This window comes from Embiotoca jacksoni, unplaced genomic scaffold, assembly GCF_022577435.1.
Source record: "Embiotoca jacksoni isolate LCO1_2020_lvr unplaced genomic scaffold, fEmbJac1.0.p SCAF_22, whole genome shotgun sequence".
Taxonomy (NCBI): domain Eukaryota; kingdom Metazoa; phylum Chordata; class Actinopteri; family Embiotocidae; genus Embiotoca; species Embiotoca jacksoni.
Window position 1 is genome coordinate 9,607,210 of NW_027185363.1, and position 21,958 is coordinate 9,629,167.

A 21,958-nucleotide genomic window follows, 5' to 3' on the forward strand; every position below is an offset into this window, starting at 1 on the left:
GATGCCAGGGAGAGGCAGATGCTTTTCATCTTCAATGAAACAAATTCCTAGAGCGAGGCTCGTTCTTTATTTATTTAGCGACTTATTTACCCCCGGTGCTGCTCGGTCCCCCTCCACCAGCTGCGCGCAAACACTACGGCGCGCGGTGCAAACGGGGAGAAGGACAGGGCACCGACACGGGGAAAATGGTGCAGTGAGATCCAAAATCTGAGCGAGGGGGCTCGGCAACACAGGAGGACATTGTTTGCAACTATGTGGGGGGGGGGAGAGAGAGAGAGAGAGAGAGAGAGAGGGACAGTGGGAAGATGCCGGGGTGGACGTCTGCCCTTGTGAGCGTGAATGAGAATCTTTCTGTCATGGTAATGATTTAATTCCAAAGCCTGGTTAGCATGCGTGAGATAGACTGAGTGAGCAGCGAATAATTACGGCTAAAATGATCACTCAGATTACTTCACCACAAACCGAGATCTAAATTAATATCCACAATAATTAGTCAGGGTTAAATTATTTTCACAGCTCCGGTAAATTAATCGTTTGAAACTGAGGTGCGCAAACTGAGCTAATGTTTAATAAACCAGTGTGCCGCAGCACATCTTGAAGCGCTACTTTTGTCTTAAAATTGCGAATATTAAAATTATAGCATTTTAGCGAGCACAATTTGGACTGACATTACCTTCTGACGTTACTATTTGCCCGTCTGCAGTCGAGTTACGTGAATTCATGGAGAGAAGAATTTGTTACTGTAAATGCATTGTGTTACAATTAGCCGACTACCTATGACAACACGTCCTGATGGAGGAAAAAAAATAAAAGATTGGGGCGTATCCTCCACCTCATCATCAACTACAACAGACAGTCACAACAACTTTGGACCTTTTTTTTCTTTCTTTTTTCTTTAATCACTTGAGAATGTGGGTGGTGATTCCGACGTCCGCAGCCAAGCCTGAACACAATTTACGGTGTAGAACTGGGTCCCCCCCCCCCAATTTGTCAATATGTCAGGGTCGCGTATCCTATATAGAGAGATGATTGTGTAGTGGCACCAACACAAAGACACCATGAAAGAGACGACAAGGTTATTGAATTGATAGAGAATTGGAAATAACCCCGAGGATAATCCACTCAATAGGGCAACCGCTCTCTGCGTCCTTTAGGAAGAAGCTTTGGACAAACACGGTCTACTGTAAACACACTGTGCGACCGGCAGAAGAATAAGAGGTTTGGTGAAGTAATTAACTGGAGAACAATGGGATGGGAACGTCTCGAACGGTAAACCGTGGAGGACAGAAAGAGCTTCTGAGCGAGCTCAGTGTACACACCTGACACACACCTGTCCTGTTTGCTTGTTTGCCGCCCGCATGAGGTGCCTGTCATTCAAGTTATTACCCCCCCCCACCCGCCCATGTGCGTGGCAAGGGAGTGGCCGCCCATTACAGAAAGGGGTCGTCTATACAGACAGACAATGCAAGTCACAGCTGCGCAGAGAGAGAGAGAGAGAGAGAGAGAGAGAGAGAGAGAGAGAGAGAGAGAGAGAGAGAGAGAGAGAGAGAGAGAGCGCTGAGTCTGAGTAAACACTACTATTACACTAACTACAGGTAGCATTTCTGCTCTCCATCGTTTCCATCCCTCCTACTCATGTTCTCTCTCTTTCTCCGGCTCTATTTAATGGGTCATCCTGAGCGCGGGTAGGTGGGACAGCTGAGATATATGGCTGGCGGTGTGGGGAGCTAATCATGGCCGTCTCTGGGGGTGATAAACCCGGGGCCGGAGAGGTTTGTATTGGCTAAGCCCGCAACGGCTCCATAAACACAGTTACAAGCTGAATTTCAACAGCAGTGTTTTGGCTCCTGATTAGTTTTCCATGCCCTGGAAAGGCTCACCCTCACAAGTCTGAACTCCTGTTGTTTTTTTTGTTTTTTTTACTTTTTTTTTTGTTTGTTTTACCTCAGCGGTGAATACATATCGCACGATCCTGGGAGAATTCCTGCGAGCCGGTGTTGCCCGTATTGTAAAATGAAAAGTGTAAAGTAACCAAATTAGGTTTTCCCTTCAACTCTGAAAGCCTCGCTGTATCCACAGACTTGATGGTGCGTGTCTTCTTTTACAGGGCTGCAACAAGACCTCGCATTGAATTTCACCCGACGAAGGGTAATGTCCTGTAACCTATCGAGTTTTACAGCACTTCTGTTTACAAGCGGATTCCACAAAGTTAATTGTTAACGCTTTACTGCCGAGCACGAGATTGAGAGACCGCGAGACACCTGCAACAGATGAGTGCCCTTCCTTAAGTTGAGCAATAGAAAGTACGCAGCACTGATAATGCTGACCTACAATGAAAGCACTCGTGCAATAAATCATATGAGCAAAGGGTCTGGCCCGCGTGCACAACTTTATTTCCCACAGTTTAACCATTACTGCCATGTAAAATGAATGCGGACGTTTACAACGTGTTTCAGAGTCTCCATGACGCACCGCGGCGTCATCTGTGACGTGCGAGAGCCGAACCCAACGCCTCACGCTGCTGACGGTGCCTGACGCAGGCGCCGACTTGCCTCTCAACAGATTACAAAGACCGTCGCATGTTGGCTTCGCCCATGTGGTACAATGTCGATCGGCGTTTAGTCTGGTTGAATGAACGTTTAACAAAACTCAAGCACCTCCACACGTTTCCACTGAAGAGGGGATTTACAATCACCTCTGGGGTGGTGGTGGTGGGGGGGGGGGGGGGCTTCCAATCTTTTTCAGCCGCAAATCAATCTGGGAATGAAAGGTGATGTGTATTACACTGATATGTATTACACAGAGTAGGAGAGACATACCACTGTGCCACCTCCATTTGAATTTATTGAGGAGTGATTATTGGCGTTGTCGAGCTGCAGAGCAAGGAGAAAATGGCTTGCACTACAAAGTGCCAGGCAAAAGGCCGGCAATAAATCAAAAAAGCTGGCTCATTGTAAAAAAAACCCACATTCATCAAATAACAGAAATGCGGTGTGTACCTGGAACCACAGAGTCTATGAAACAGCATTCTGTAAAGCCTTATTTAAAGGATATAAACCACTTCAGTTTGAAAAATACAATGAAATAAGAATAAAACCATAAAACGAAATTATAAAAAGAGTCTCAAATGCAAAGACTTGTTTTCTTTCGCTTCTTCTTTAATCTCCTCCTCTAACAGCGTTTGTATTGCAAACTCACTCTCAATATTACCATTTTTTAAATGTTTGTTGACCTCCAAACATCTTAGATTAATTTGACATTTCTGTCATGGGTGTTAACATGATTAGCATTAATAACTCCTCATTATAAATCATTCTCTTGATGATTTGCCCTTTGCTTTTTGTCCCTGTTCACTGCGAGACATCTTTGTTTTTAAAAGTGGTATCACTTGGGCCAACCTGTACAGTAATTGCTCAAAGTGAGCGCCTAAAACAAATAAACAGAGAATGATAAAATAGCAGAGCTTTGTTTTCAGCTCAGGATCTCTATGAAGCCAAACAGCCTTGCCCCAGTTCAAAGGCTGAAAGACGATTTCACATTTTCTCTTTGTTTTCATTTTAGAGAGTTCTACAAATGAATTACAGAATAACTAACGGGGATTCTGTGCTGTGGCCAAACATTAAATTAGCAATATAAACTGAGACACGTGCTCAACAGCAGATGTGCATATATATATATATCAAAAGGAAATTCACACGCAAGGTAAATAAGCAAGAAAGATGAGCTAAGACGTCACCACTTGACGGTTTGCTTGTGGACAGATGGTGCCATAAAATGACGAGGCAGGCAGCACAGAAGGCACAGACTCCCCCTCATCGCACCACGCCGAGGACTTCAAACCTCCTCCCACCCACACCCCCATCACCCCCTGGGTAGAAAGCCTTGTCTCCGCCAGTACAAAAAAAAAAAAAGACAAACAGAGTGAAGGCATGTGAGCAGAAAGACTGGCAGATACGGAGCTCCACAGATCAATAGCTGGCCAAACAGAGGCAGTTGTTCAGGGCTCAGCTCGATCTGTGGATATAACATGGATGGATTTTAGCAGCCAGAGAGCAGATATATTAGAAGAATTAAGCAATTGTGTATTTGTGAAGTACCACAACAACTGAAAATACACTTTATGAGCATTTTTCCTCCTTTTAGGTCTATTATTTTCTACAGGTGCCACTGAGGTGGGAATATTGGACAAAACTTTGTATAAGAGCGTGGGGGTGGGGGGCGGGGGGGTTACGAGGGCTTCATACTATTCAGCAGGTGTCGCCACTGTTCTAAATCAATTACCTCTAGTCAGTCAGTGCTTAGGGTAGGGGGTATTGTAAATCAGCTTGGTGTCAGGCCACATTAGTGACTGTAAAGATCTGGGAATGAAGTTCTTTGGCCCGCGTGGACCCTCCCGAGGAAGACATGAGAAAGAAGCTGTGGCCTCAGTGCTCAGTGACAGAGCAGCAACTCTGGGAATTGTTACCCACAATGCTTGTTAAGGTGGGGCTATATGAGGATGTATGCTGTGGGACCCTTTCCCTCATTACAATGTGTCTAAATGCAGAAAATGATGCAGGACTGCTTTAATGCAGAGTTGGATTTGCAGAAATTTTCATCGGTGCGACAAAATACCATTTGTCAAGTACTTCATTAAGCAGGTTTGACAAAATAGATACTCCTGTGTAGTTCTTCTTACTTTATCTGTGCTGAACACTCCAACTCCGTGTAAACACTTTTCTACAGAAACTTGGATTCGCCTACTCATTCTGGCAAAATTAAAAAACTGCCTTTGGATGGATTAACCAGCCTGCTTCCACTGACTATTAATCAAAAAAAAAAGTGGTCATTCATTCATTTATGTGCTCTGGGTGGATGGTCTGTGCTTGAAAGCGGCTCCTTCTCACTACATCCGTTTAAATGCAAATGCGAAAAGGAAGTGCTATGTCAGCCAAATTATTCCCCTCAGAAAACACAACTACTAGACACAGCGGTGACGAGAACATCCAGCATTTTTCATACTACACTGGAAAGGTCTGTTAGTCTTCAGTCAGAGCTGAAACACACAGAGGAAACGGTGCATTGATACAATTTATTATTTCACCTTACAACAGAGTACGTAAAAGACACCGGGGGAGAGATCCTCTGTGGTCTGAGGCACAGAAGAACAAACCCAGTGTTGACACAGGGAAGGGTTAGACTAACTCAGGGAAGGCTGGGAAAAGCACTTCCTATATAATCAGGCATTTGCGGTGGGAAACAAAAACATCGCACCTTATGGTGTCTGGGGCTAAGCATAAGGTTCTGTTTAGAAAAGGGTGGCCCCTTGATGAGAAATGTGTTTGCATGAATCTAAAAGGCACACAAACACATGCTATTCTGAGCTCCATCTTGAAACAAAAAGAGTCCACGTGTTACACAAAGAAAAAGCCGAGACTCCTGGTCTACCTGAAGTGGTTAAGACCAAACAGATTTGACATGGGTTAGATGCTATTGCAAATGAAGAAAAAGAAGAAGCTCCCCAAGGTCCTAATCCAACTCCTGTCCTGCCTCCTATTGGAGACGGTGATCCTCTCAGCCCATCTAACTAGTGAAAAGAGGCAGATTCTAATAAGCCGTTCTGTCTTTCTGTCAGTCTGTGTTTCCTTCCACCCCCCTTCCCCCACCTCCCGCTCTCCTCCTAGCTCTCTCCCTGACCGAGCCTCCGTCTCTGTCTCCTTCTCTGTCTGAGTCGTGAGCCAGCCTGGAGGAGCAGATGGAACCATATATCCCCATCGCTCTCCGGAGGCTCGAGGATTTAAAATGTAAAAAGATGTGTGTGGAATAGGCAGGGGCCAGTCGATAAAGGGCAAGAGAATCAGGGACTCTGAGCTTCCACCATGTTCATCAAACAGGAGTAATACTACTAAAAAAAAACTATGACGGTGCTGGAGAGCGATATATTACAAAGATGTAGACTCTTAAACTAACCTGGCACGTCTTCCCTTGATTAGTGTGTAATCCAACGCTTTGTCCTACATGATACAAGCATATGATATCAGTTGGTAGCAGATGCAATTCTCTTGTGCTAGAAAATCAATCAAGACTAATTTGACCATTAGTTACTTTCAGCATGTCCTTTATCAAGGAAAAAACACAATTATTTACTGGTTGTAGCCCAAAAAGTAAGACAACCAAAATATGATATGATTAATTGATTCATCAATGGACAGAAAATTAAGATGTACACATTTTATAAATGATCAAATTGATTTAAACAAACTATTCTCTCCTTCCAGCTTCTCAAATGTGTTAACGTGCTTTTCTATGTAACGTATAACTGCAAATTGAAAATCTTTTGAGTTTTCAACTGTTGGTCAGACCCAGCCCAAAAATGCTTTTCATTGTTATCAGACATTTGATTGAGAATTCCATACACAATAAACATAGATAATTAGTTGCAGCCCAAAATGAACTCAATACTGATTGGTGGTTACTAGCCACGGGCCAAAATAAACCATTCATTCGGATGTTCGTGTGGTTTCCTCTCGAGGTTGCGTGAGCCATAAAAATGTGGAGTCAGCCCTGCCTTCCTCCACGCATCACCTCAGGCCACCTTTCAGGTAATGAGAAAGTATCTGGACACTGCATCTGTCGTCTGGGAGAAGATTCTGCTCCGTCCTCCATCTCGGGGTGGCAGGTTGACAGACAGGGGGAGTGAAGAACAACAGGCGGACGAGGTCGTGAGCAGTACAATCGATTGCCAGCTGACTAGCAAGGTCCGTTATACTGACAGGCCGGAGCCACAACGCGATGACCTGCACTTCACCAACGTCCTCATTACTATCTACGAATCTCTCTCTGGGACCAATCTCTCTAGCCCTCTACCCCCCTTATTGCTCCATCTTGCTGTACATCTCGCTGGGCAAAGCATAGAAGTGAATTTCACTCCATCGGTCTGACGGAAGTGTTTCAAAAGAGGCAAAAGCCGCACCTAAGCCACTGCACTTTGTGGCACGCACTCGGCCGGGACTGGACGCGGGACCAAAAACAACACGGGGTAATACAGTGTTCTTGAGGAAAATGCAGGAAAAATGTACATTTGAGCCGGCGGTACCGTGAAGAAATTTTTAACTGCCTGTGAGCACAAAAAAAAACCCTCTTCCGTATTAAACATCTCTCCGCCATCACCCTTTCCCTCTAGTTATACTGAAATCCCTGGTCTTTGGAAGACTTATTTATGCCCTCTTCTCTTCCACCCCACCCTCTTCCACACAGATAGGATTTACCTGCAGCTGAGACAGCCCCCAGACTATCAATTACCAGCAGTGTAGTCACTGTTCTGCAGCCTCACTAACAAGACGTACGTACACACACACACACACACACACACAACACATACAACTGGTGTGCTCTCACACACACATCTGTTGGACACATCCAGTTAAGAGAATATTCTGGCTTGACGGTGAGTCATAGGATTTTAATGACTAATCAAATAGTTCTGTGAAAATCCACTTGAAAATGAAAAATAAAATCTAGACAAGAGCTTCTTCTCCAGAGGTTCAGCACGAGTACGAATGCATCCAATCAAGCAAACTGGTATTTAGATCTGAGAAGCGTTCTGTCAAAGTAGGGCAGAAATTACCAGTGAAGATGCCATATATATAATTTTTTAGAAAATGAATTATTACCACTCATGACAAAAAAAAAAACAGTAAATCATAAAAGAAATAGGTCACTTCTGATATAACATCTTGAAAAATGAATTTAAAAACCTGAAATAACAGCAGAGGAAGAGCAATAACGAAACTTCTGACTCGCTGTTCAAAGACATGCGGGACGAGGCAAAAGTACAGCACTTGCTAAGTTTAACAAAAAAAAAAAAAAAAAACACACAAACGTACAAGTTGGAGCCTTCACTGCAGCTCATTTGTATAGTCCTGATGTTTGACTGGTCTGCAATGTGCTGAAAACAGAGATCTCGCCAAATTCCTCCTGACATGTCATCTCGCTGTCTGACAACGATGAGACTGAACACCAGGCCGTTCCACATACAGGAAGACACGCAGGGACCGCGCCTGTCACTCACCCCACCAGATCCACGCTGACGCCTAAAGTGCCTCTGTCAGGTCAACAAATGAAAAGCCATCACGGCCAATGTTGGAGTCATCAAGCTGAAGTCATTCCATAGACTGGTTAAATGCTATCTTGCCAGATCCTGTTAAAATGGCTTGAACACGTTTGGGCTGAAGGCGTCAGCTCTGATTCCCCGGCTGCGTGCTTTGTTGATGCCCCGTCGCAGGAGGCGAAGGAAACAGGAATCATGCGGGAGGCACAGGGTAACACCTAATGAAACTGTTATGAGGACCATCCGGTAATGAACGGTCACGTAGTCGGTGCGTACGGTTCGGAGTCTGTCTGTGAAGTAAGATCTGAGGAAGTGGATTCCTTTTAAGTGAGCCATCATGTCTAGTCGTGGCAGTAGCACAGTAATCATTAGAATAACATATTCGGGTCAAAAAGCTAATGAAGGTGCATTAACAATAGACTGTATGGAATCTCTCGACATCCGCAGCTCACCATCAAACCATTAAAACCACTAACCTCTAGACATACTGAGCCAGGGGGGAATTTTTTTTTATGCTTCGACCAACATATGCAAAAATGTACAATGCATTATTTACCTCATGAAATTAGACTGCCTTACCAGCAAGTTTAAAAGCATTTCCTTGGTCTAAATATTAAATTGAATTTCCCAGCCGGATATGGAAAGGGGGGTATTTCCTATAATGCATAAAGAGAGAACCATCTACTTCCCCTTTTTTCCCGTCAACCACTCCTCTTGTCTAACTGTCAGCCAGAGCGGCCAAGTCTCCCATGTTTACTAATGTAGAAGCAACCCCTTTATCAGGGAAGAGATTTGTAGGGGAGAGGCAGGGGATTAGCCATCAAATTACCAGGCAGACGGCATCCCTGCTCCACGGTTGTGCAGCAGTAATCTCGGGAGGCTGAAGGGGGAGATCCAGATAAAGGTTTGGGTTTGGTGTTGTTGAACTCAGAACTCCAAACTGTGCATAACTTAAATATGAAAGTGTGTTTCAGTTGGATCTATTCTTTTCTGTGCAAGTTCACTTTATTCTTGTTATTTTTTTTATTATTTATTTATCAAAACTACTTACGTAGGATCCGATTACTTTACTTCCTGTCGTTGGGCTCTGTGGCATCATTGCTCCAACAGCCCTCAGTGCAAGACTTTTGACAGGGGAAAGCTTTCACACAGGAATGCTGTAGCTAGGCAGGGCTGGTGGAATTCGATTTCGGTGGCCTTGCCCGCGCTTCTTGTATTGTCATCCCGCCGCCCTCCCTTAAACAAGCAGTGCTCTCCTCAGAGAATATCCCCTGGACACAGGAATGTTTCATCAACGCCTCAGCCCCCCCTGCAGCCATACCAGGGCCACAGTGGGCCAAGAGGCGCTGCGCAGGCAGGCTATAAATAAGTCAGGCGTTATAATGAAACCAAATGAATCTCCATCCATCTTCCCAAAACAAGTCGGGGACCTCAGAGGAGGAAGAGTCATTGCCTGTGTTTGAGGACGCAACAAAGGCAAAAATGTTTTGATGGTAAATACTTCCCGCTGTGAAAATACACGTGCTGCACTCCCAGATACAAGTATGAGTGCGGCCACGTCTGCGTGCGAGTAGCCAAGACCGTGAAGACTTATTATTCCATTAGAAGTGACAGGAGTGGGCTGATAAAGGAAGCGACAGGAGGGCTGATAAAGTAATGAAGTAGAATGTCGGGTTGAAGCAAGGCATTTGAAGAAATTGTGAGGCTGAGCAAACAAGGGTGCTGGTGGAGGCGGAGGGATAAATCAGCCACATGATTATAATTCCAGAACCAAGCACCAAATAAATCAAGCCAACATTCACTTTTATTTGCTTTACTGCAGTTTAGCAACACACATACCCCCTCGCACTCGAGAGGAAGGTAACACTGCAAACTTTAATTCCCTTTAATGGCAGTCCTACAAGCCACCGGTCTGACCCTGCCTTCCTTCAATAAAAGAAACTATATTGGATATCAGATAGCAGCAGTGTATCGTCCAATAGTTCAGTGATGTAATGTCAAGTAAATGATTGGTGTCATACGACAGGGAAACAACAGCGGTGGAGTCTAAACTTTTCCGCTTTTGAGAAAATAGTTTAAGCCAAGGCAGAATTCATATTTTCCACAATCACTGTACGTCTCCCACCTGCACCGCTGCACAGCTCACATATCCAAGTATAAGCTTTGGCCTTGTCATACATGCAGAGTGCAGGGGGAAAAAAAAAATGGAGCTGCCCAAGGAAATGGAGGCTGTTTCAATCAATGTGGAGGCGTAATGGGATGATGTGGAATTGAAATGAGTTTTGTGCAAGGAGGGAAATGTCCTCTCTGACAAAGCGGATTTGTGTTCCCATTGAGAAAGCCACGGCTGTAATGCGCAGAGCTACGGTTTAAATGAAAGGTGCAAGGCTATGAGCACTAAACAAACCTCTGATGGCTAGCTATCACTGGTCATAAAAGGCATGTTTAAAATGCACAATAAACTATATAATGTAAAAGATTAAAAAAAAAAAAAAAAAATAGGGTAGAGAAAGGGACTTAAGCAAAAAAGAAAAGAGCTGAATATAATCTGAGCGGCGAGCACTCTGATCCACTTCATTTCACTTTAAAGAGACAATGAGCTAAAGCTAGCTGCCCTGCCACAGACGCAGCGGGGTTTTTACAGAACAAGTTCCATTCATCAACAAAAATAACATCACCTTCCCCAAAATAGACCTGTCTTCTTGTGATCTCGTGTCAAAACCCTAATGTGTGTTCAGCAGGCTCGTGGAGAAGTCAAAGGACGGGCGCAGACCGAGTTTAGTCGAACGAGCTCTTCGCTTGGGGCAGCTCGGAAAAAGCGCTCCTGTCAAAACGCTGGTGATTTCGGCGGTAAAGACGCCCTTTTTTTTTTTTTCTGAACCTTCCTCCTCAGCACCTGTCACAGCGAATGAGCGACCGTCCGTCCGGCGGGAATTGTCACGACTGAAATCGGAAAGTGACGACCAGCGCGGCGAACACGTCACGCAGCCGGTGGCCACTGATCGACGTCGCACGTTACGCGGGGACGTGTCCGTCGCACTCGTAAACATTTAGCCGCGGAAGCGGAGGGTCGACAAGTTAGGCCTCGTCATCATAAGGCAACAAACTACCTGTGGCCTCGTCAATACCGGCCCACGCGAATAACCCACCCCCCCCCCCCCTCCGCTGGCATTTCAAAGTCCGAGACCGCATTGTAAATAAGTCTACGCTTCAGCTTCTGCGTCAACGGTCTGAGCTTTAATAACCCAACAGAAGCTACCGGGTCGTCTGTCGACTTACAGCACCCGTCACGGACAAATGTCTGACTCCACTGACACAATTGACTTCACAAGACATTGATCTGTGATTGAAAGCAACCTCTTTCATGTTCCAACTGGGACGAGCGTGATTAAGCAAATCCATCATGCGTTAACAGGCCATTACGCATCACCCAATTCACCGATGATGAGAAATCAAGTTATATGGAAAAATCCATATGCTCCAGCCCATAATTACTTTTGAGGAATCCGATGGGGAGAGAAAGATTGAGTGACTGACTGTTCCTCGCAGGGTAATTTATTCAGACGGAAAGACTTCAGCCAAGGCAGCCATTTAAAGCAAAGGATATTATGTATGTTTGGTCAGGGGATCTAATAAAGAGCAGCGGCGCACAAATGGCCGCAGTTATTTCCTCAGGTCACATCCTAGACATCACTTAATGCTCCTCTGGAACATTGCCTGTGATGAAGTGACTGAGGCACAGGCGTAAAAGTAGAATGAAGGGTCAGCGGCCTGCACGGGGCGGCAGTGAAGAAGGACAACCTTACAGGTCACCCAGTGTGCACCGGGGCTGGCTTTGTTTGAACATATGACCCCAGCTGACAGTTTCTTTGTCTTGTCTGTTTATGCTACCGAGCAGCTGAACGGACATTTTAACAGTAGTGCCCATCTTGATTTTTCCCCTCAAGGTCATTTGGGGTTTTTTTTGGTTTTTTTTTAATCAAGTCTGGGTTCACCAGTCCAATTTAAGACTACCGGGGAAGAAGCTGAACAATCATTAACTGAATATAACAAATAAACAATGCAATAAAGAAACGCACAAACTTATTTTCTTTTTGTACAAGTGAGAGAAAAAAAAAAAAAACACCAAGTTCCCATTGCGATTAAACAGACCTGTGGGGAGGTCTGACCATTTCAAAGGCCAAACAAAAAAAAGGAGACGTACAGGTTGTCTACACTACACTTTCTCAAAGCTTAAGACAAGCTATGATGGAAATTGCCAAGATACAAAATTGATTTTTCTCAGAAATCAGCTCCTTGTATTGAGCAACAAACTTGCTGTGTAACAATTGCCACATTTCTCCTGACCGAGAATGAAAACTCAGATCAAAAGTTTCTCATACAAGTTCATCAAAGTTTTATGTTGCAACAAAAAAAAAAAAAAAAAAAAAGTTTTCATTTATGACACAACTATAACGGGAACATTTAGAGCTGGTTATTCTTCGAAAAAAAAAAAATCTTTCAACACCGCTTCAGCTAATAAGCATAGTAAAAGCAAGACACACTTTAAACGTCTAAATCACATAAAGAAACATGCATCGCAGGAGACACTTTGTTGAAACGAAGCCCAAGCATTTTCCTAAAAATCAGAATTTGTGACTTCGAAAAGTTCTCCTCTGCAAATTATCTGGGATTTCAAAGCCTTTTTCCGGTGTCTCCTTCTCTCAGGAATTCTTGTCGCTGAAACTTTACCCTCCAGATTGCCCAGGGAGATAAGGACAACTGGAAAAACAGGTTGTTTGGCCTCAGCGGAGGCCTAATGCGGTAGAACGGCAGGGTGGCTCACCTTAGCAGCGGTAGCTAGGGGACATTCTATGGCCCTTCTATTCAAAAGTCCTCTGAATACGTAGGGGAGGACTTGCACCAGACAGGGCAATTTGCCAGAGAGCCAGCCAATAGACTTAAGCCAAGACGAGGTTAAACTATTGTTTTGGCTTAACAAGCAAGAGTGAGCAGGGACAAAGGTAAAGGGGACAAAAGAGTAGTAAGAAAATACCTGACCAGTGAAGTGTGACACATCAACTTATTTTGTTACTTTTTTATCATAAGAGGCGAATTGTTAAAGGTACTGTCCCCGAGAGAAAAACAAGGATCCGGGGAACACGTAGGCAAACACAGCTCTGACAAAGCTCAGTCACTTTCAAAAAAAAAAAAAAAAATGCACCTGTGCCTCATTTGTTTTACTTTTTTTAAGAAATCAGAACTTTCTACTTTCTTCACAAGTAGTACAAATTCTGCGGCGCAAAATTCACTTCACTCACCCATGCATGTCAAGTAGGTCCACTTATAAAGAAATCCTTTTGATTCCTTTTTATTGTGAGGCACTTATTCCAGAAAGAAAGAGAGAGAGAGAGAGACAGAGAGTATCCAAATCCTACAAAAGAAAAATCCAGCAGTATCCACAAAAAGATTATCCCCGAACGATGCCTTATGAAAAACTGTGCGAGAGAAAGTAGTCTCCAGTTCCTGTGCAGTTATTCCATTCACAGCGTTTCATTAAACCGGAGGAACTTGTCTTTTGGCTCTCCCGCAATAGGTTTCCAGCTGTGGTTATAGAGCAAGAGTGGCTTCGGGAGAGAGATCCTTCAGAGGCAAGGCTTGTTCACACACTGAGCTCTCAACACTCCAGGACTGCATGAGAGAAGCCAAGCCCACCAGTGTGATGTCACTGGTGTCAAATTTCAGTGGGAAGAAGGAGGAGGTTGCAGGGGCCTTACCTTTTTGAACGCTGACCAATAAGAGTCCGTTTTTGCGGTTCACCTGCATGCGGACAAAAGAGCGAGGTACGAGCGCACACGTGACGTTGTTATGTATTCCTGCTGAGCTTAGAGACTCCATTTATATTTTATCTGTTGACCCTCCCTTCCAGGGAGAGACCGTGACCTAATGTCAGCTTGTGTAGGCTAATCATAAACCTGACTAAAACGCCTGCACTCCTGCTTCAGAATAAAAGTCCTGCATGTATTTCCAAAATCTATTTGCGAGAGCAGTTATTGACAGAACTTAAGGGGTTAACAAAGTGTGACCTTGAAACGCGCAAACAGTCCCCGGGGGAATGAGATAAGATGTGCCCTGTAACATATTGTGTGGGTAATGAAACTGTTTAAAAAAAAAACAAAAAAAAAACAAGGGGGGGTGTGTGTGTGTGTGTGTGGGAGGAGGAGGAGGAGGAGGGCGGGGGGGGGGGGGGGGATAAATATGCAAAATCCTCATTCTTAAATCTGCAAGGCGTTGAGCACACACATACACGACTCTCAAACACACTGGTTCTCACTCCCTCTGGTCAAACACTGCTAGCCACGGAGCTAATCATCCACAACAGATGTTCAGAAATGTTCAGTCGGATTTATGACGGCGCTCAGAGGAACAGCCAAGTCAGCCCCTGGTGCTGTTTTTCTCTTCCGTCCTACAAGGACAAGGGATTGCACCGAGAGAGGATGTCAGCACAAACATTCTCTTCCTCCTCTCTCCCCCCCCCCCCCCCCCAAAAAAAAAAAAAAAATTTCACTCGCTCTCTGAGATTCACCATCCGAGACGACTGTGCCTTAATAGATCACAGAGCCTCGGGACCTTGGGGAGAGGTTTGCTCATCTATCCCAATAATACTGTGTGGACTGTAACTCGACTCATCCAGCAATGCTTCAACAATGTTTCGCCCTCCACATAATGATGTTTTCTTTATATATCAGTGACATTGCCGACGTTGCAAAGCCATAACCTGGACCGAGACAAACGTTTTTAGATGAGGCCGTGCATAACATCATGTTTGCGGTGTCAATTAAATTACACGGTACATAACTATATCACAGAGTTAGTATTTACTGAATGAGAAAATAAACTATTTGCATTACTGTCGGCTGATGCAATTGCCATCAACCATAACAGGGCTGTAGAGTCATTTAAAAAAAAAAAAAACTAATATACCAAGAAATACTCAAAATGAGGATGTAAAAATCACTTAGAAAGGTTTCCACTAAGAGCAGCAGCAGTGCTGAAGCTGTTCCCGGCTTAAGCTCTGCTGAGGGAAATGGCAAACTGCAATGTGTTCTACATTTCTCTTTGTTGTTAACAATGGGAGACAGTCTGATTTTACTGGAGGCTGCAGATCTGTGAACACAACAGACTTTTCCGCAAGAAAAGAGAAAGAATTGTTTCATCTTTAACTTTCTTTCTAGTTCAGAACAAACGGGATGTGGGTCATCTGATTAAAAAGTAATTCAATTTGAACAGTCTAAAATATAAATATATTCCAGCTGTATGTGCTGCAATAATTTTACTCGAAGAAAACGGGATATCAAGCGTGCCACATAAAAAAAAAAAAAAAAAACGTACTAAAATCTGGGCAACACAACTATCTGCAAAAGAAAAGGAGAACAGCCAATCTGGACATGTTGGAACTCTCTCATTTCCTTAGAAACTCATGAGAGTTTGAGGGGACCTTCTGGAGAATAATTATTACACCCACACACCCCCAAGGAGAGGAGAAAAAGTATATTTGTGGGTGTGAACACTTTGTGCCAAATCAAATGTCACATGAATCTGTGCTGAACTCGTTAAAACAAACCGCACTGCAGTAAAAAAAAAAAAAAAAAAAAGGGTAGAAGTAAAGATGGTTGGCTGGTGGTCCTAACAGCAGAGTGGGAGAGAAAATGAATTGTAAGCTACGGTAATGTAGTGTCGCGTGTCCGCTGCACAACATGAGCCATTTCATTTCTCGGTCTAATCTCATCTTTGAGCGATGTTAAACTCAAAACACAGATGGAACTTGAGCAGTAAATCCCTTCGCAACGTTGAAACTGTTGCCTCCAGTGAGGTTTCGTAGCTCAGGCAGTTTTCAGGACTTATGTTACCCCCCCCCCCCCCCCCCCCCCCCGCCCTCCTCCCCAATCCTCCTCCAAGGAGCCTGAATGGAGCTGGAAACACCCCCTCCACACCAAGTCGGAGAATTTATAACATTGTGACAACTACCCATCCCTCCCCCCCTCCCCCCCCGGCTCATTTCATTAGACTGAAAAAAGGTTGACAACCTCTTCAATCTGAAGGAGCCGCCCCCCCCCCCCCTCTTGATTTAAGCTAGTCCGCTGACAATACCCCACTAATAGATTCTGCTCAAATATTGATTTTTTATTTTTTATTTTTTTATTATTGATTTTTATTTTTTTTAACATCATTGTTTTCCATGGTTTTGTTTCGTGAGCATGTGCGGAGCCTGTTGCGCGGCTCCGGGGTTTGTTTGCGGGACAGGAACACGCGACTCAAACAAACTCAAGCTCCTCGGTGGGAGCTCCAGTCATCACCCGACGGCGTAATGTGCCGGCTGCTGCGGGATGGGATGAATCACACCGGCCCTGGGCTTTATCAATATAACCGTCTGCACCATCTAACAAGTCTGCCAAAACATTTTAACAAGGTTCAGCCTTCGAGGTAAGGAAATAAGTTCCTTGGTGGAGGTTCAGCAGAGCACTCTAACTGAATGAGTGATCATCGCATTGCAAAGAAAAAAAAAAAAAAAACCCGGCTGTATTTGCTGCATTTTGAAACATCGCCGTTGACGAACAAAAATCTGCACGTATTAGCTAAAGATAATAATAATTTAAAAAAAAAAATAATAATTTAAATCCTTTAAGAGGAATCCGCATAGACGCGCTTTACTTTCCCATCCGGAGGGGTCACTGATCGACACAGTTTTGGCTGCGTGCCAGTGGAAAAAAAAAAAAAAAAAAATGCTGACCCGTGTCGTAAACACTGAGCTGTGAAAGTCAGTGTGTTGCTGCTGATGGGCTCTTAAGACCAGCACCATGTCATCACGTCCGGAAGCACAGCTGGGCAAACACCTGCTGGCGTAGAACCCCCAGCCCACTTCACAATTTACCGGGGCTCGGCTGCTGCCGTCAGTTCGCTCGCTGATTCACCTCCGGATTGCAATTAGCGGGACGTATATAACATACACGGATCCCGCTATAATTTAAAAACACGGGTCGAGCGAAACATACTAATTATCAGTGTGACGTTTAACCTCACACTGAGCTCGGGGACGAGATGGGTTACAGGAGCAGCTTAGGGTGTGCAGGGCGCATGTGTCAGTAAACATTCAATTATATCTAACCATACGACATCTTCTTGATGCAAAACGTCAAATTATAATTCATCTGTGATTCGAAATGTCAGCACTTGCACTGAATATCCAGTCAAACACGTAATGGTTATCTTTAAAATGCAGACAAATGTATTCTTTCCGGCAAAAAAAAACGTTTTTGTTTTTTTTTTGTTTTTTTTTTTAAATGGACTTCTGAGCATCACACTTGTACTCAACACTCCAAAACACCAAGGACACACTTTTGGCCCTGATTTTTTTTTTCTCTCTGGACCGTCTGCAGATAACGCTGGCTCCAGCACCGAGAGGGAAGGTGATGGTACATGGCGACAGGTGGTGTGAAAAAGACAAGGGCAGCGGAAAACGGAGCACATAAGAACGCCGATAAGATTGGCTTCGCGGCGCTGACCTTCAGCGAGTGCAGGCATGCGTACGTGCCTGCGCAGATACGGGTCCGTGTGCGGGGAGCGTGTGAATATGGGCACGTGTTCCGGTTGTGTCTCTGTAAGCGTCCATAGGAGGCGGGTGTGCCCGCGCGGGCGCCTGTTTTGGCTTGTTAAGTTACAGACGGAATGAGGGAACAAAAACAAAAGGAGAAGAAAGACGGGCGGTGGAACGGATAGAGGAAGGCACGTCTTTTCCTGCTACTCGTTGAAAATAAAACAAAACAAAACAAAAAAAAAAAACAACGAGCGCTCTCCATTACACTCTGTTGCTGACAACTGTCGGGGCACGCTCTCTGAGGGGAACAGCAGAGCATGCCGCCGAATGCATGAGACAAATCATTTTTATCTGGGACCCCGTCGGGTATTGACAAACCAGGGATGCATTTAGATAGCCCAATTAAAATGGGGGAAATAAAGCGACATTGAGGCACTTTACAGCACCGTGCCCCCTCTCTACCCTCTGCCACCCCCCCACTCCCCCCCCCCCCTCGCCCCCCTCCCGCGCGCTCCCTCTCCGGAGACTGACTTCCTTGCATATTGCAATCACTTAAGGGGTACGGTGGCGGTGAAAGCAAAGAAAGAAGCAGAGAAGTCGCTTCGACGTGAAGTATGAAACATGGGAGGCAGAAATGGGAGCCCGGGTGACGACGTCATCATCATCATCATCATCATCATCATCGCATTGTTTCACCTCCGCGTGCCTCATTTTTTGCACGGCGCGCTCGGAAAGTAACAGTAGCTGCTTTCAGGAGGATCCCCGATGGGCGAGGAGGCACACAGCGGGGTCAAGAACAGCGTGCACGACAAGGAACTCGACGCATCTCTGAAACTTCAAAGGGTAAATTGGCAATCAATGATATGGATGTTGGCTCCATTTGTCCAAACGTGTCTCAGCAGGCGACCTTCACTGTCATCCACTTCCTGCACTCGTGCCTACACGGCATAATTCACTTCGTTCCTCACCTGAATAGGACTCCCTCTGGTCTAATTTTCAGACCTCTATTTGTCTTTTTGATCAATGATCATTCCACTGAGATTACAGTCGGGTGCATTTTTTTTTGGGGGGGGGGGGGGGGTGGGGGGGGGAAATCTCAGCGCTGGCGCGCACACACACACACACACACACACACACACACTCTCACACACACAGGTAAAAAAAAGAAATCCCATTGATCAGACTTTTTTTCAGTATACTAAAAGGTCACGAGACCAGGATATCGGAAGATGTCTCACCTTCTGCGTAGGAGGAGAGAGAGTGAAACCAAAAGAAGCCTGCTTCATTCTCCGATGAAGAGAAACATCGGTGTGGAGAAAGAGCAATGCTGTGGTGTGCCGTGACCAGCTGTTCAGTGATGTTACATTTCACAAGCTATAGTCAATGGAGCCACAAAGATGCAAGCTGCATCCTATTTTGTGGCACTATTGTCAAGTGGCGGGATGGATATCGCTCCCTCTCACAGTATGCTTCCTCCTAAATTATATTTTTCAGCTCGCGTTTCAAACCGTATGCCGCAAACTACAATAATGTTTGCACAGCAGTTTGTAAATCATCATTAACTGTGAAATGCCAAACGCTTTCCTCTTTAAAGCATGTCTGATGCGTTCGTATGTTTAAAGCAGTCATTCCCATTGAGATGAAAACTAAACGGAGAAAGGGTTTAAAAAGCAGCCTCAAAACAAGTTTAAAAACCCGCACGCATGCACGTAGTGAACGGAAGAGTAGTTTCTGCAGGAGCTCAGATGGACAAGGTATTCACCGAGGACACTTTGATGAATCTGAAAAGCTTTCAGTGAGAGGCTCCTAATAAAAGCTCCACAGAGAAGTCTCTCACTACCAGAGGGGGCTACACTTTGTCTCCGACAGGACCGCCCTCCACATGCTTTCACTCAACACATGTCTACCTCAAGCAGAGGACAAGGTGCCGGCACTCAAGAAAATAAGTAAGTCACCTACAGTGAAAAGTGTTAATTGCTGCTCAAATGCACTCCGAGGCTCCGTTCAGCATGCATTCGACCTCAACCTCACAACAACACAAACCCGCGATGCAGCGCCACGCTTCTCACATTTCAAGGGAACTTTCCACAGAACGAACCGGCGGTGTTCTAATAAAGCGTTTTTTTTGTTTGTTTGTTTTGTTATCATTCTAATAATTTGCCATTGGCATGCCGGAAAACAACTTGGACACAAATGGACGCATTCAAAAACACAAATCAAATATAGCCTCGTTAATAGCACTCATTAGGAAATCTCTCCAAGCCGGCTTTTCACCAGAGTGCTTCACTTCGCTGGAGTAAAAAAAAAAAAAAAAAGGAGGGGGACATGAAATTATCCCCTCCGTTGGAGAAGGCTGCTATCCACTGCTAAAAGGAAATGAAACACAAATTATGAGCTAGCTTCTTGCATGATCTGATAATGGAATGAGAGCTTGTGGCGTCGGCTATGTAAATAAATATTTAAATAGCCGATTAAACTGTCTGGATAAACTGGATATCAAAAATATTGCAAAGCTTCTGATTTTCGGCAAGACAATAACATAACATCATTAGGCAATTTGCTCTCCACAAATACTCCTTAATTATGTTTAAGTTTAAATATGAACAGAAGACATTGAAGATGTCTTTCGCAACATCAGCATTAGTTAAGGGGATCGCAAGCGTGAAGAAAAAAACCTATCCAATTCATCCACTGACTGACTATGCGTGAACACCCCCCCCCCCAACACACACACACACACACACACACACACACACACACACACACACACACACACACAGTTTCAACAGATGAAAAGCCTGTCAAATGAAAGAGTAATCCATCACTTGTGCCATTTTGCATTTGCTGGGTCGCTCTCTTCAACAATGGCTTGACTGACAGGGAAGGATAGGGCCCTCTGTTGACCAAAACAGCAAAATGGTGAAGCAATGGCGACGTCATCACTCCACGGCTTAAAGAAACAAAACTCATACGATGTTTTGTATGGAAATAAGTATTTAGCATCCATGATTATAATAACTACTGGTGGGAAATGACAGATTCAAACAAATAATGGGGTTTTTCAAAGTGGTTTCTTACTGCTATAGTAACGCTCATAAAAGTATTGTATTATATATTAAACATATGATCTATTTAAGTACAATTTGTCTAGAATTAAAGGTAAGACTAAATCCTTTATATTTCATTTATGTCAAACGATAAAAACGAGATGATAAATGCCTGGCAAATGAATACCTAGTGCTTTTCAACACACTCAATAAATAACTAAATAAGTGACCAGAGCTAAACAGTAATCTGAGCATACCACAGCTAACAGGAAATCTCGGTGCCTTTCTCTTCATTAACCATTCATAGCTGGGAGTAACAAATGGACTTCAACTGACTAGAAAGCTATCCTAAAATAATTAAGGAAATAAAATATTCAACATAAAACTTCTTATTATAGCATCAGTATCTCATAAATTTAAAGAGAATAAATGAGTGGATTAATTTGAGTGCTAATGGGGAGGAAAGCTAGTCATTTCCATTCCTTTCAATTCAACTTCATTTAGCCCTTTTAAGAACTACACCTTCTATCTCTGGGATTTCTGGCACACAGCAGCTCAGGCAAACCGGGCTCAGGGCATTGGTCTCCATAGTTATAAAATAGGAGTCTGCGGCTAAAAGAGCGAGCTAATAATGACAAAGATGTGAGCTTAAGTGCTCCAGGGGGAGAGTGTTTTTTTTTTTTTTTTTTTTCAAAGTGTCCACAGCTCTCTGTGCCGTTTTTACATTTCGATGGGGGAGTTTTACTTAATGTAGAAGTGCTAAAGTGCAAAGCTGAGGAGGGAACACGCACACAAAAAAAAACCCCACCACACTGTACCTTAGAGACAGTAATGCCTGCAGACAGGGGAAAACCTGCACATCTTATCCTAAGTTCACAAAACATTAAAAAAAAAAATCTACACCCTTATAAAGACTTCCATTTCTAAACACACCTCACGCACAACCATCTACTAATATTTGACGGGTTTTACATCATTCCATTGGCAAATTTGTAAAAGTATTAAAAAGCTGAAAAAAAAAAACCCAAAAAAACATTTCCCTCCAATGTCTTACTTGTACTTTTGCCTTCAGCATAATGTCTAACTTTACTAAGACCTCTGGGACATTGACAGTCAAGTCAGGCCTACTGTCAGGTTACGCTCAGACATCAGTGGATCATGTGAGGGAAAAACCCAGCAGTGACTTCAAAGATGGGATTCAGAAATTAGAATGAATGATACTTTTCATGCATTTAACATCAAAAGCAG

At 44.1% G+C, this 21,958-nt stretch overlaps 1 protein-coding gene across 21 annotated transcripts in view; it reads right to left on the reverse strand.

Moving 5' to 3' along the window:
- The window catches only part of LOC138203162 (receptor-type tyrosine-protein phosphatase F), a 166,540-nt gene that overhangs the window by 110,762 nt on the left and 33,820 nt on the right, over positions 1 to 21,958 (reverse strand). The window contains exon 1 of one of the 21 annotated variants that reach the window (XM_069157836.1): positions 13,390 to 13,721. The exons of the other annotated variants lie outside the window; for them this stretch is intronic. The gene's annotated coding sequence lies outside the window, so the exon portion shown is untranslated. Of the gene's footprint in view, positions 1 to 13,389; positions 13,722 to 21,958 lie in introns of those variants that run through there. 21 annotated transcript variants of the gene reach the window in all.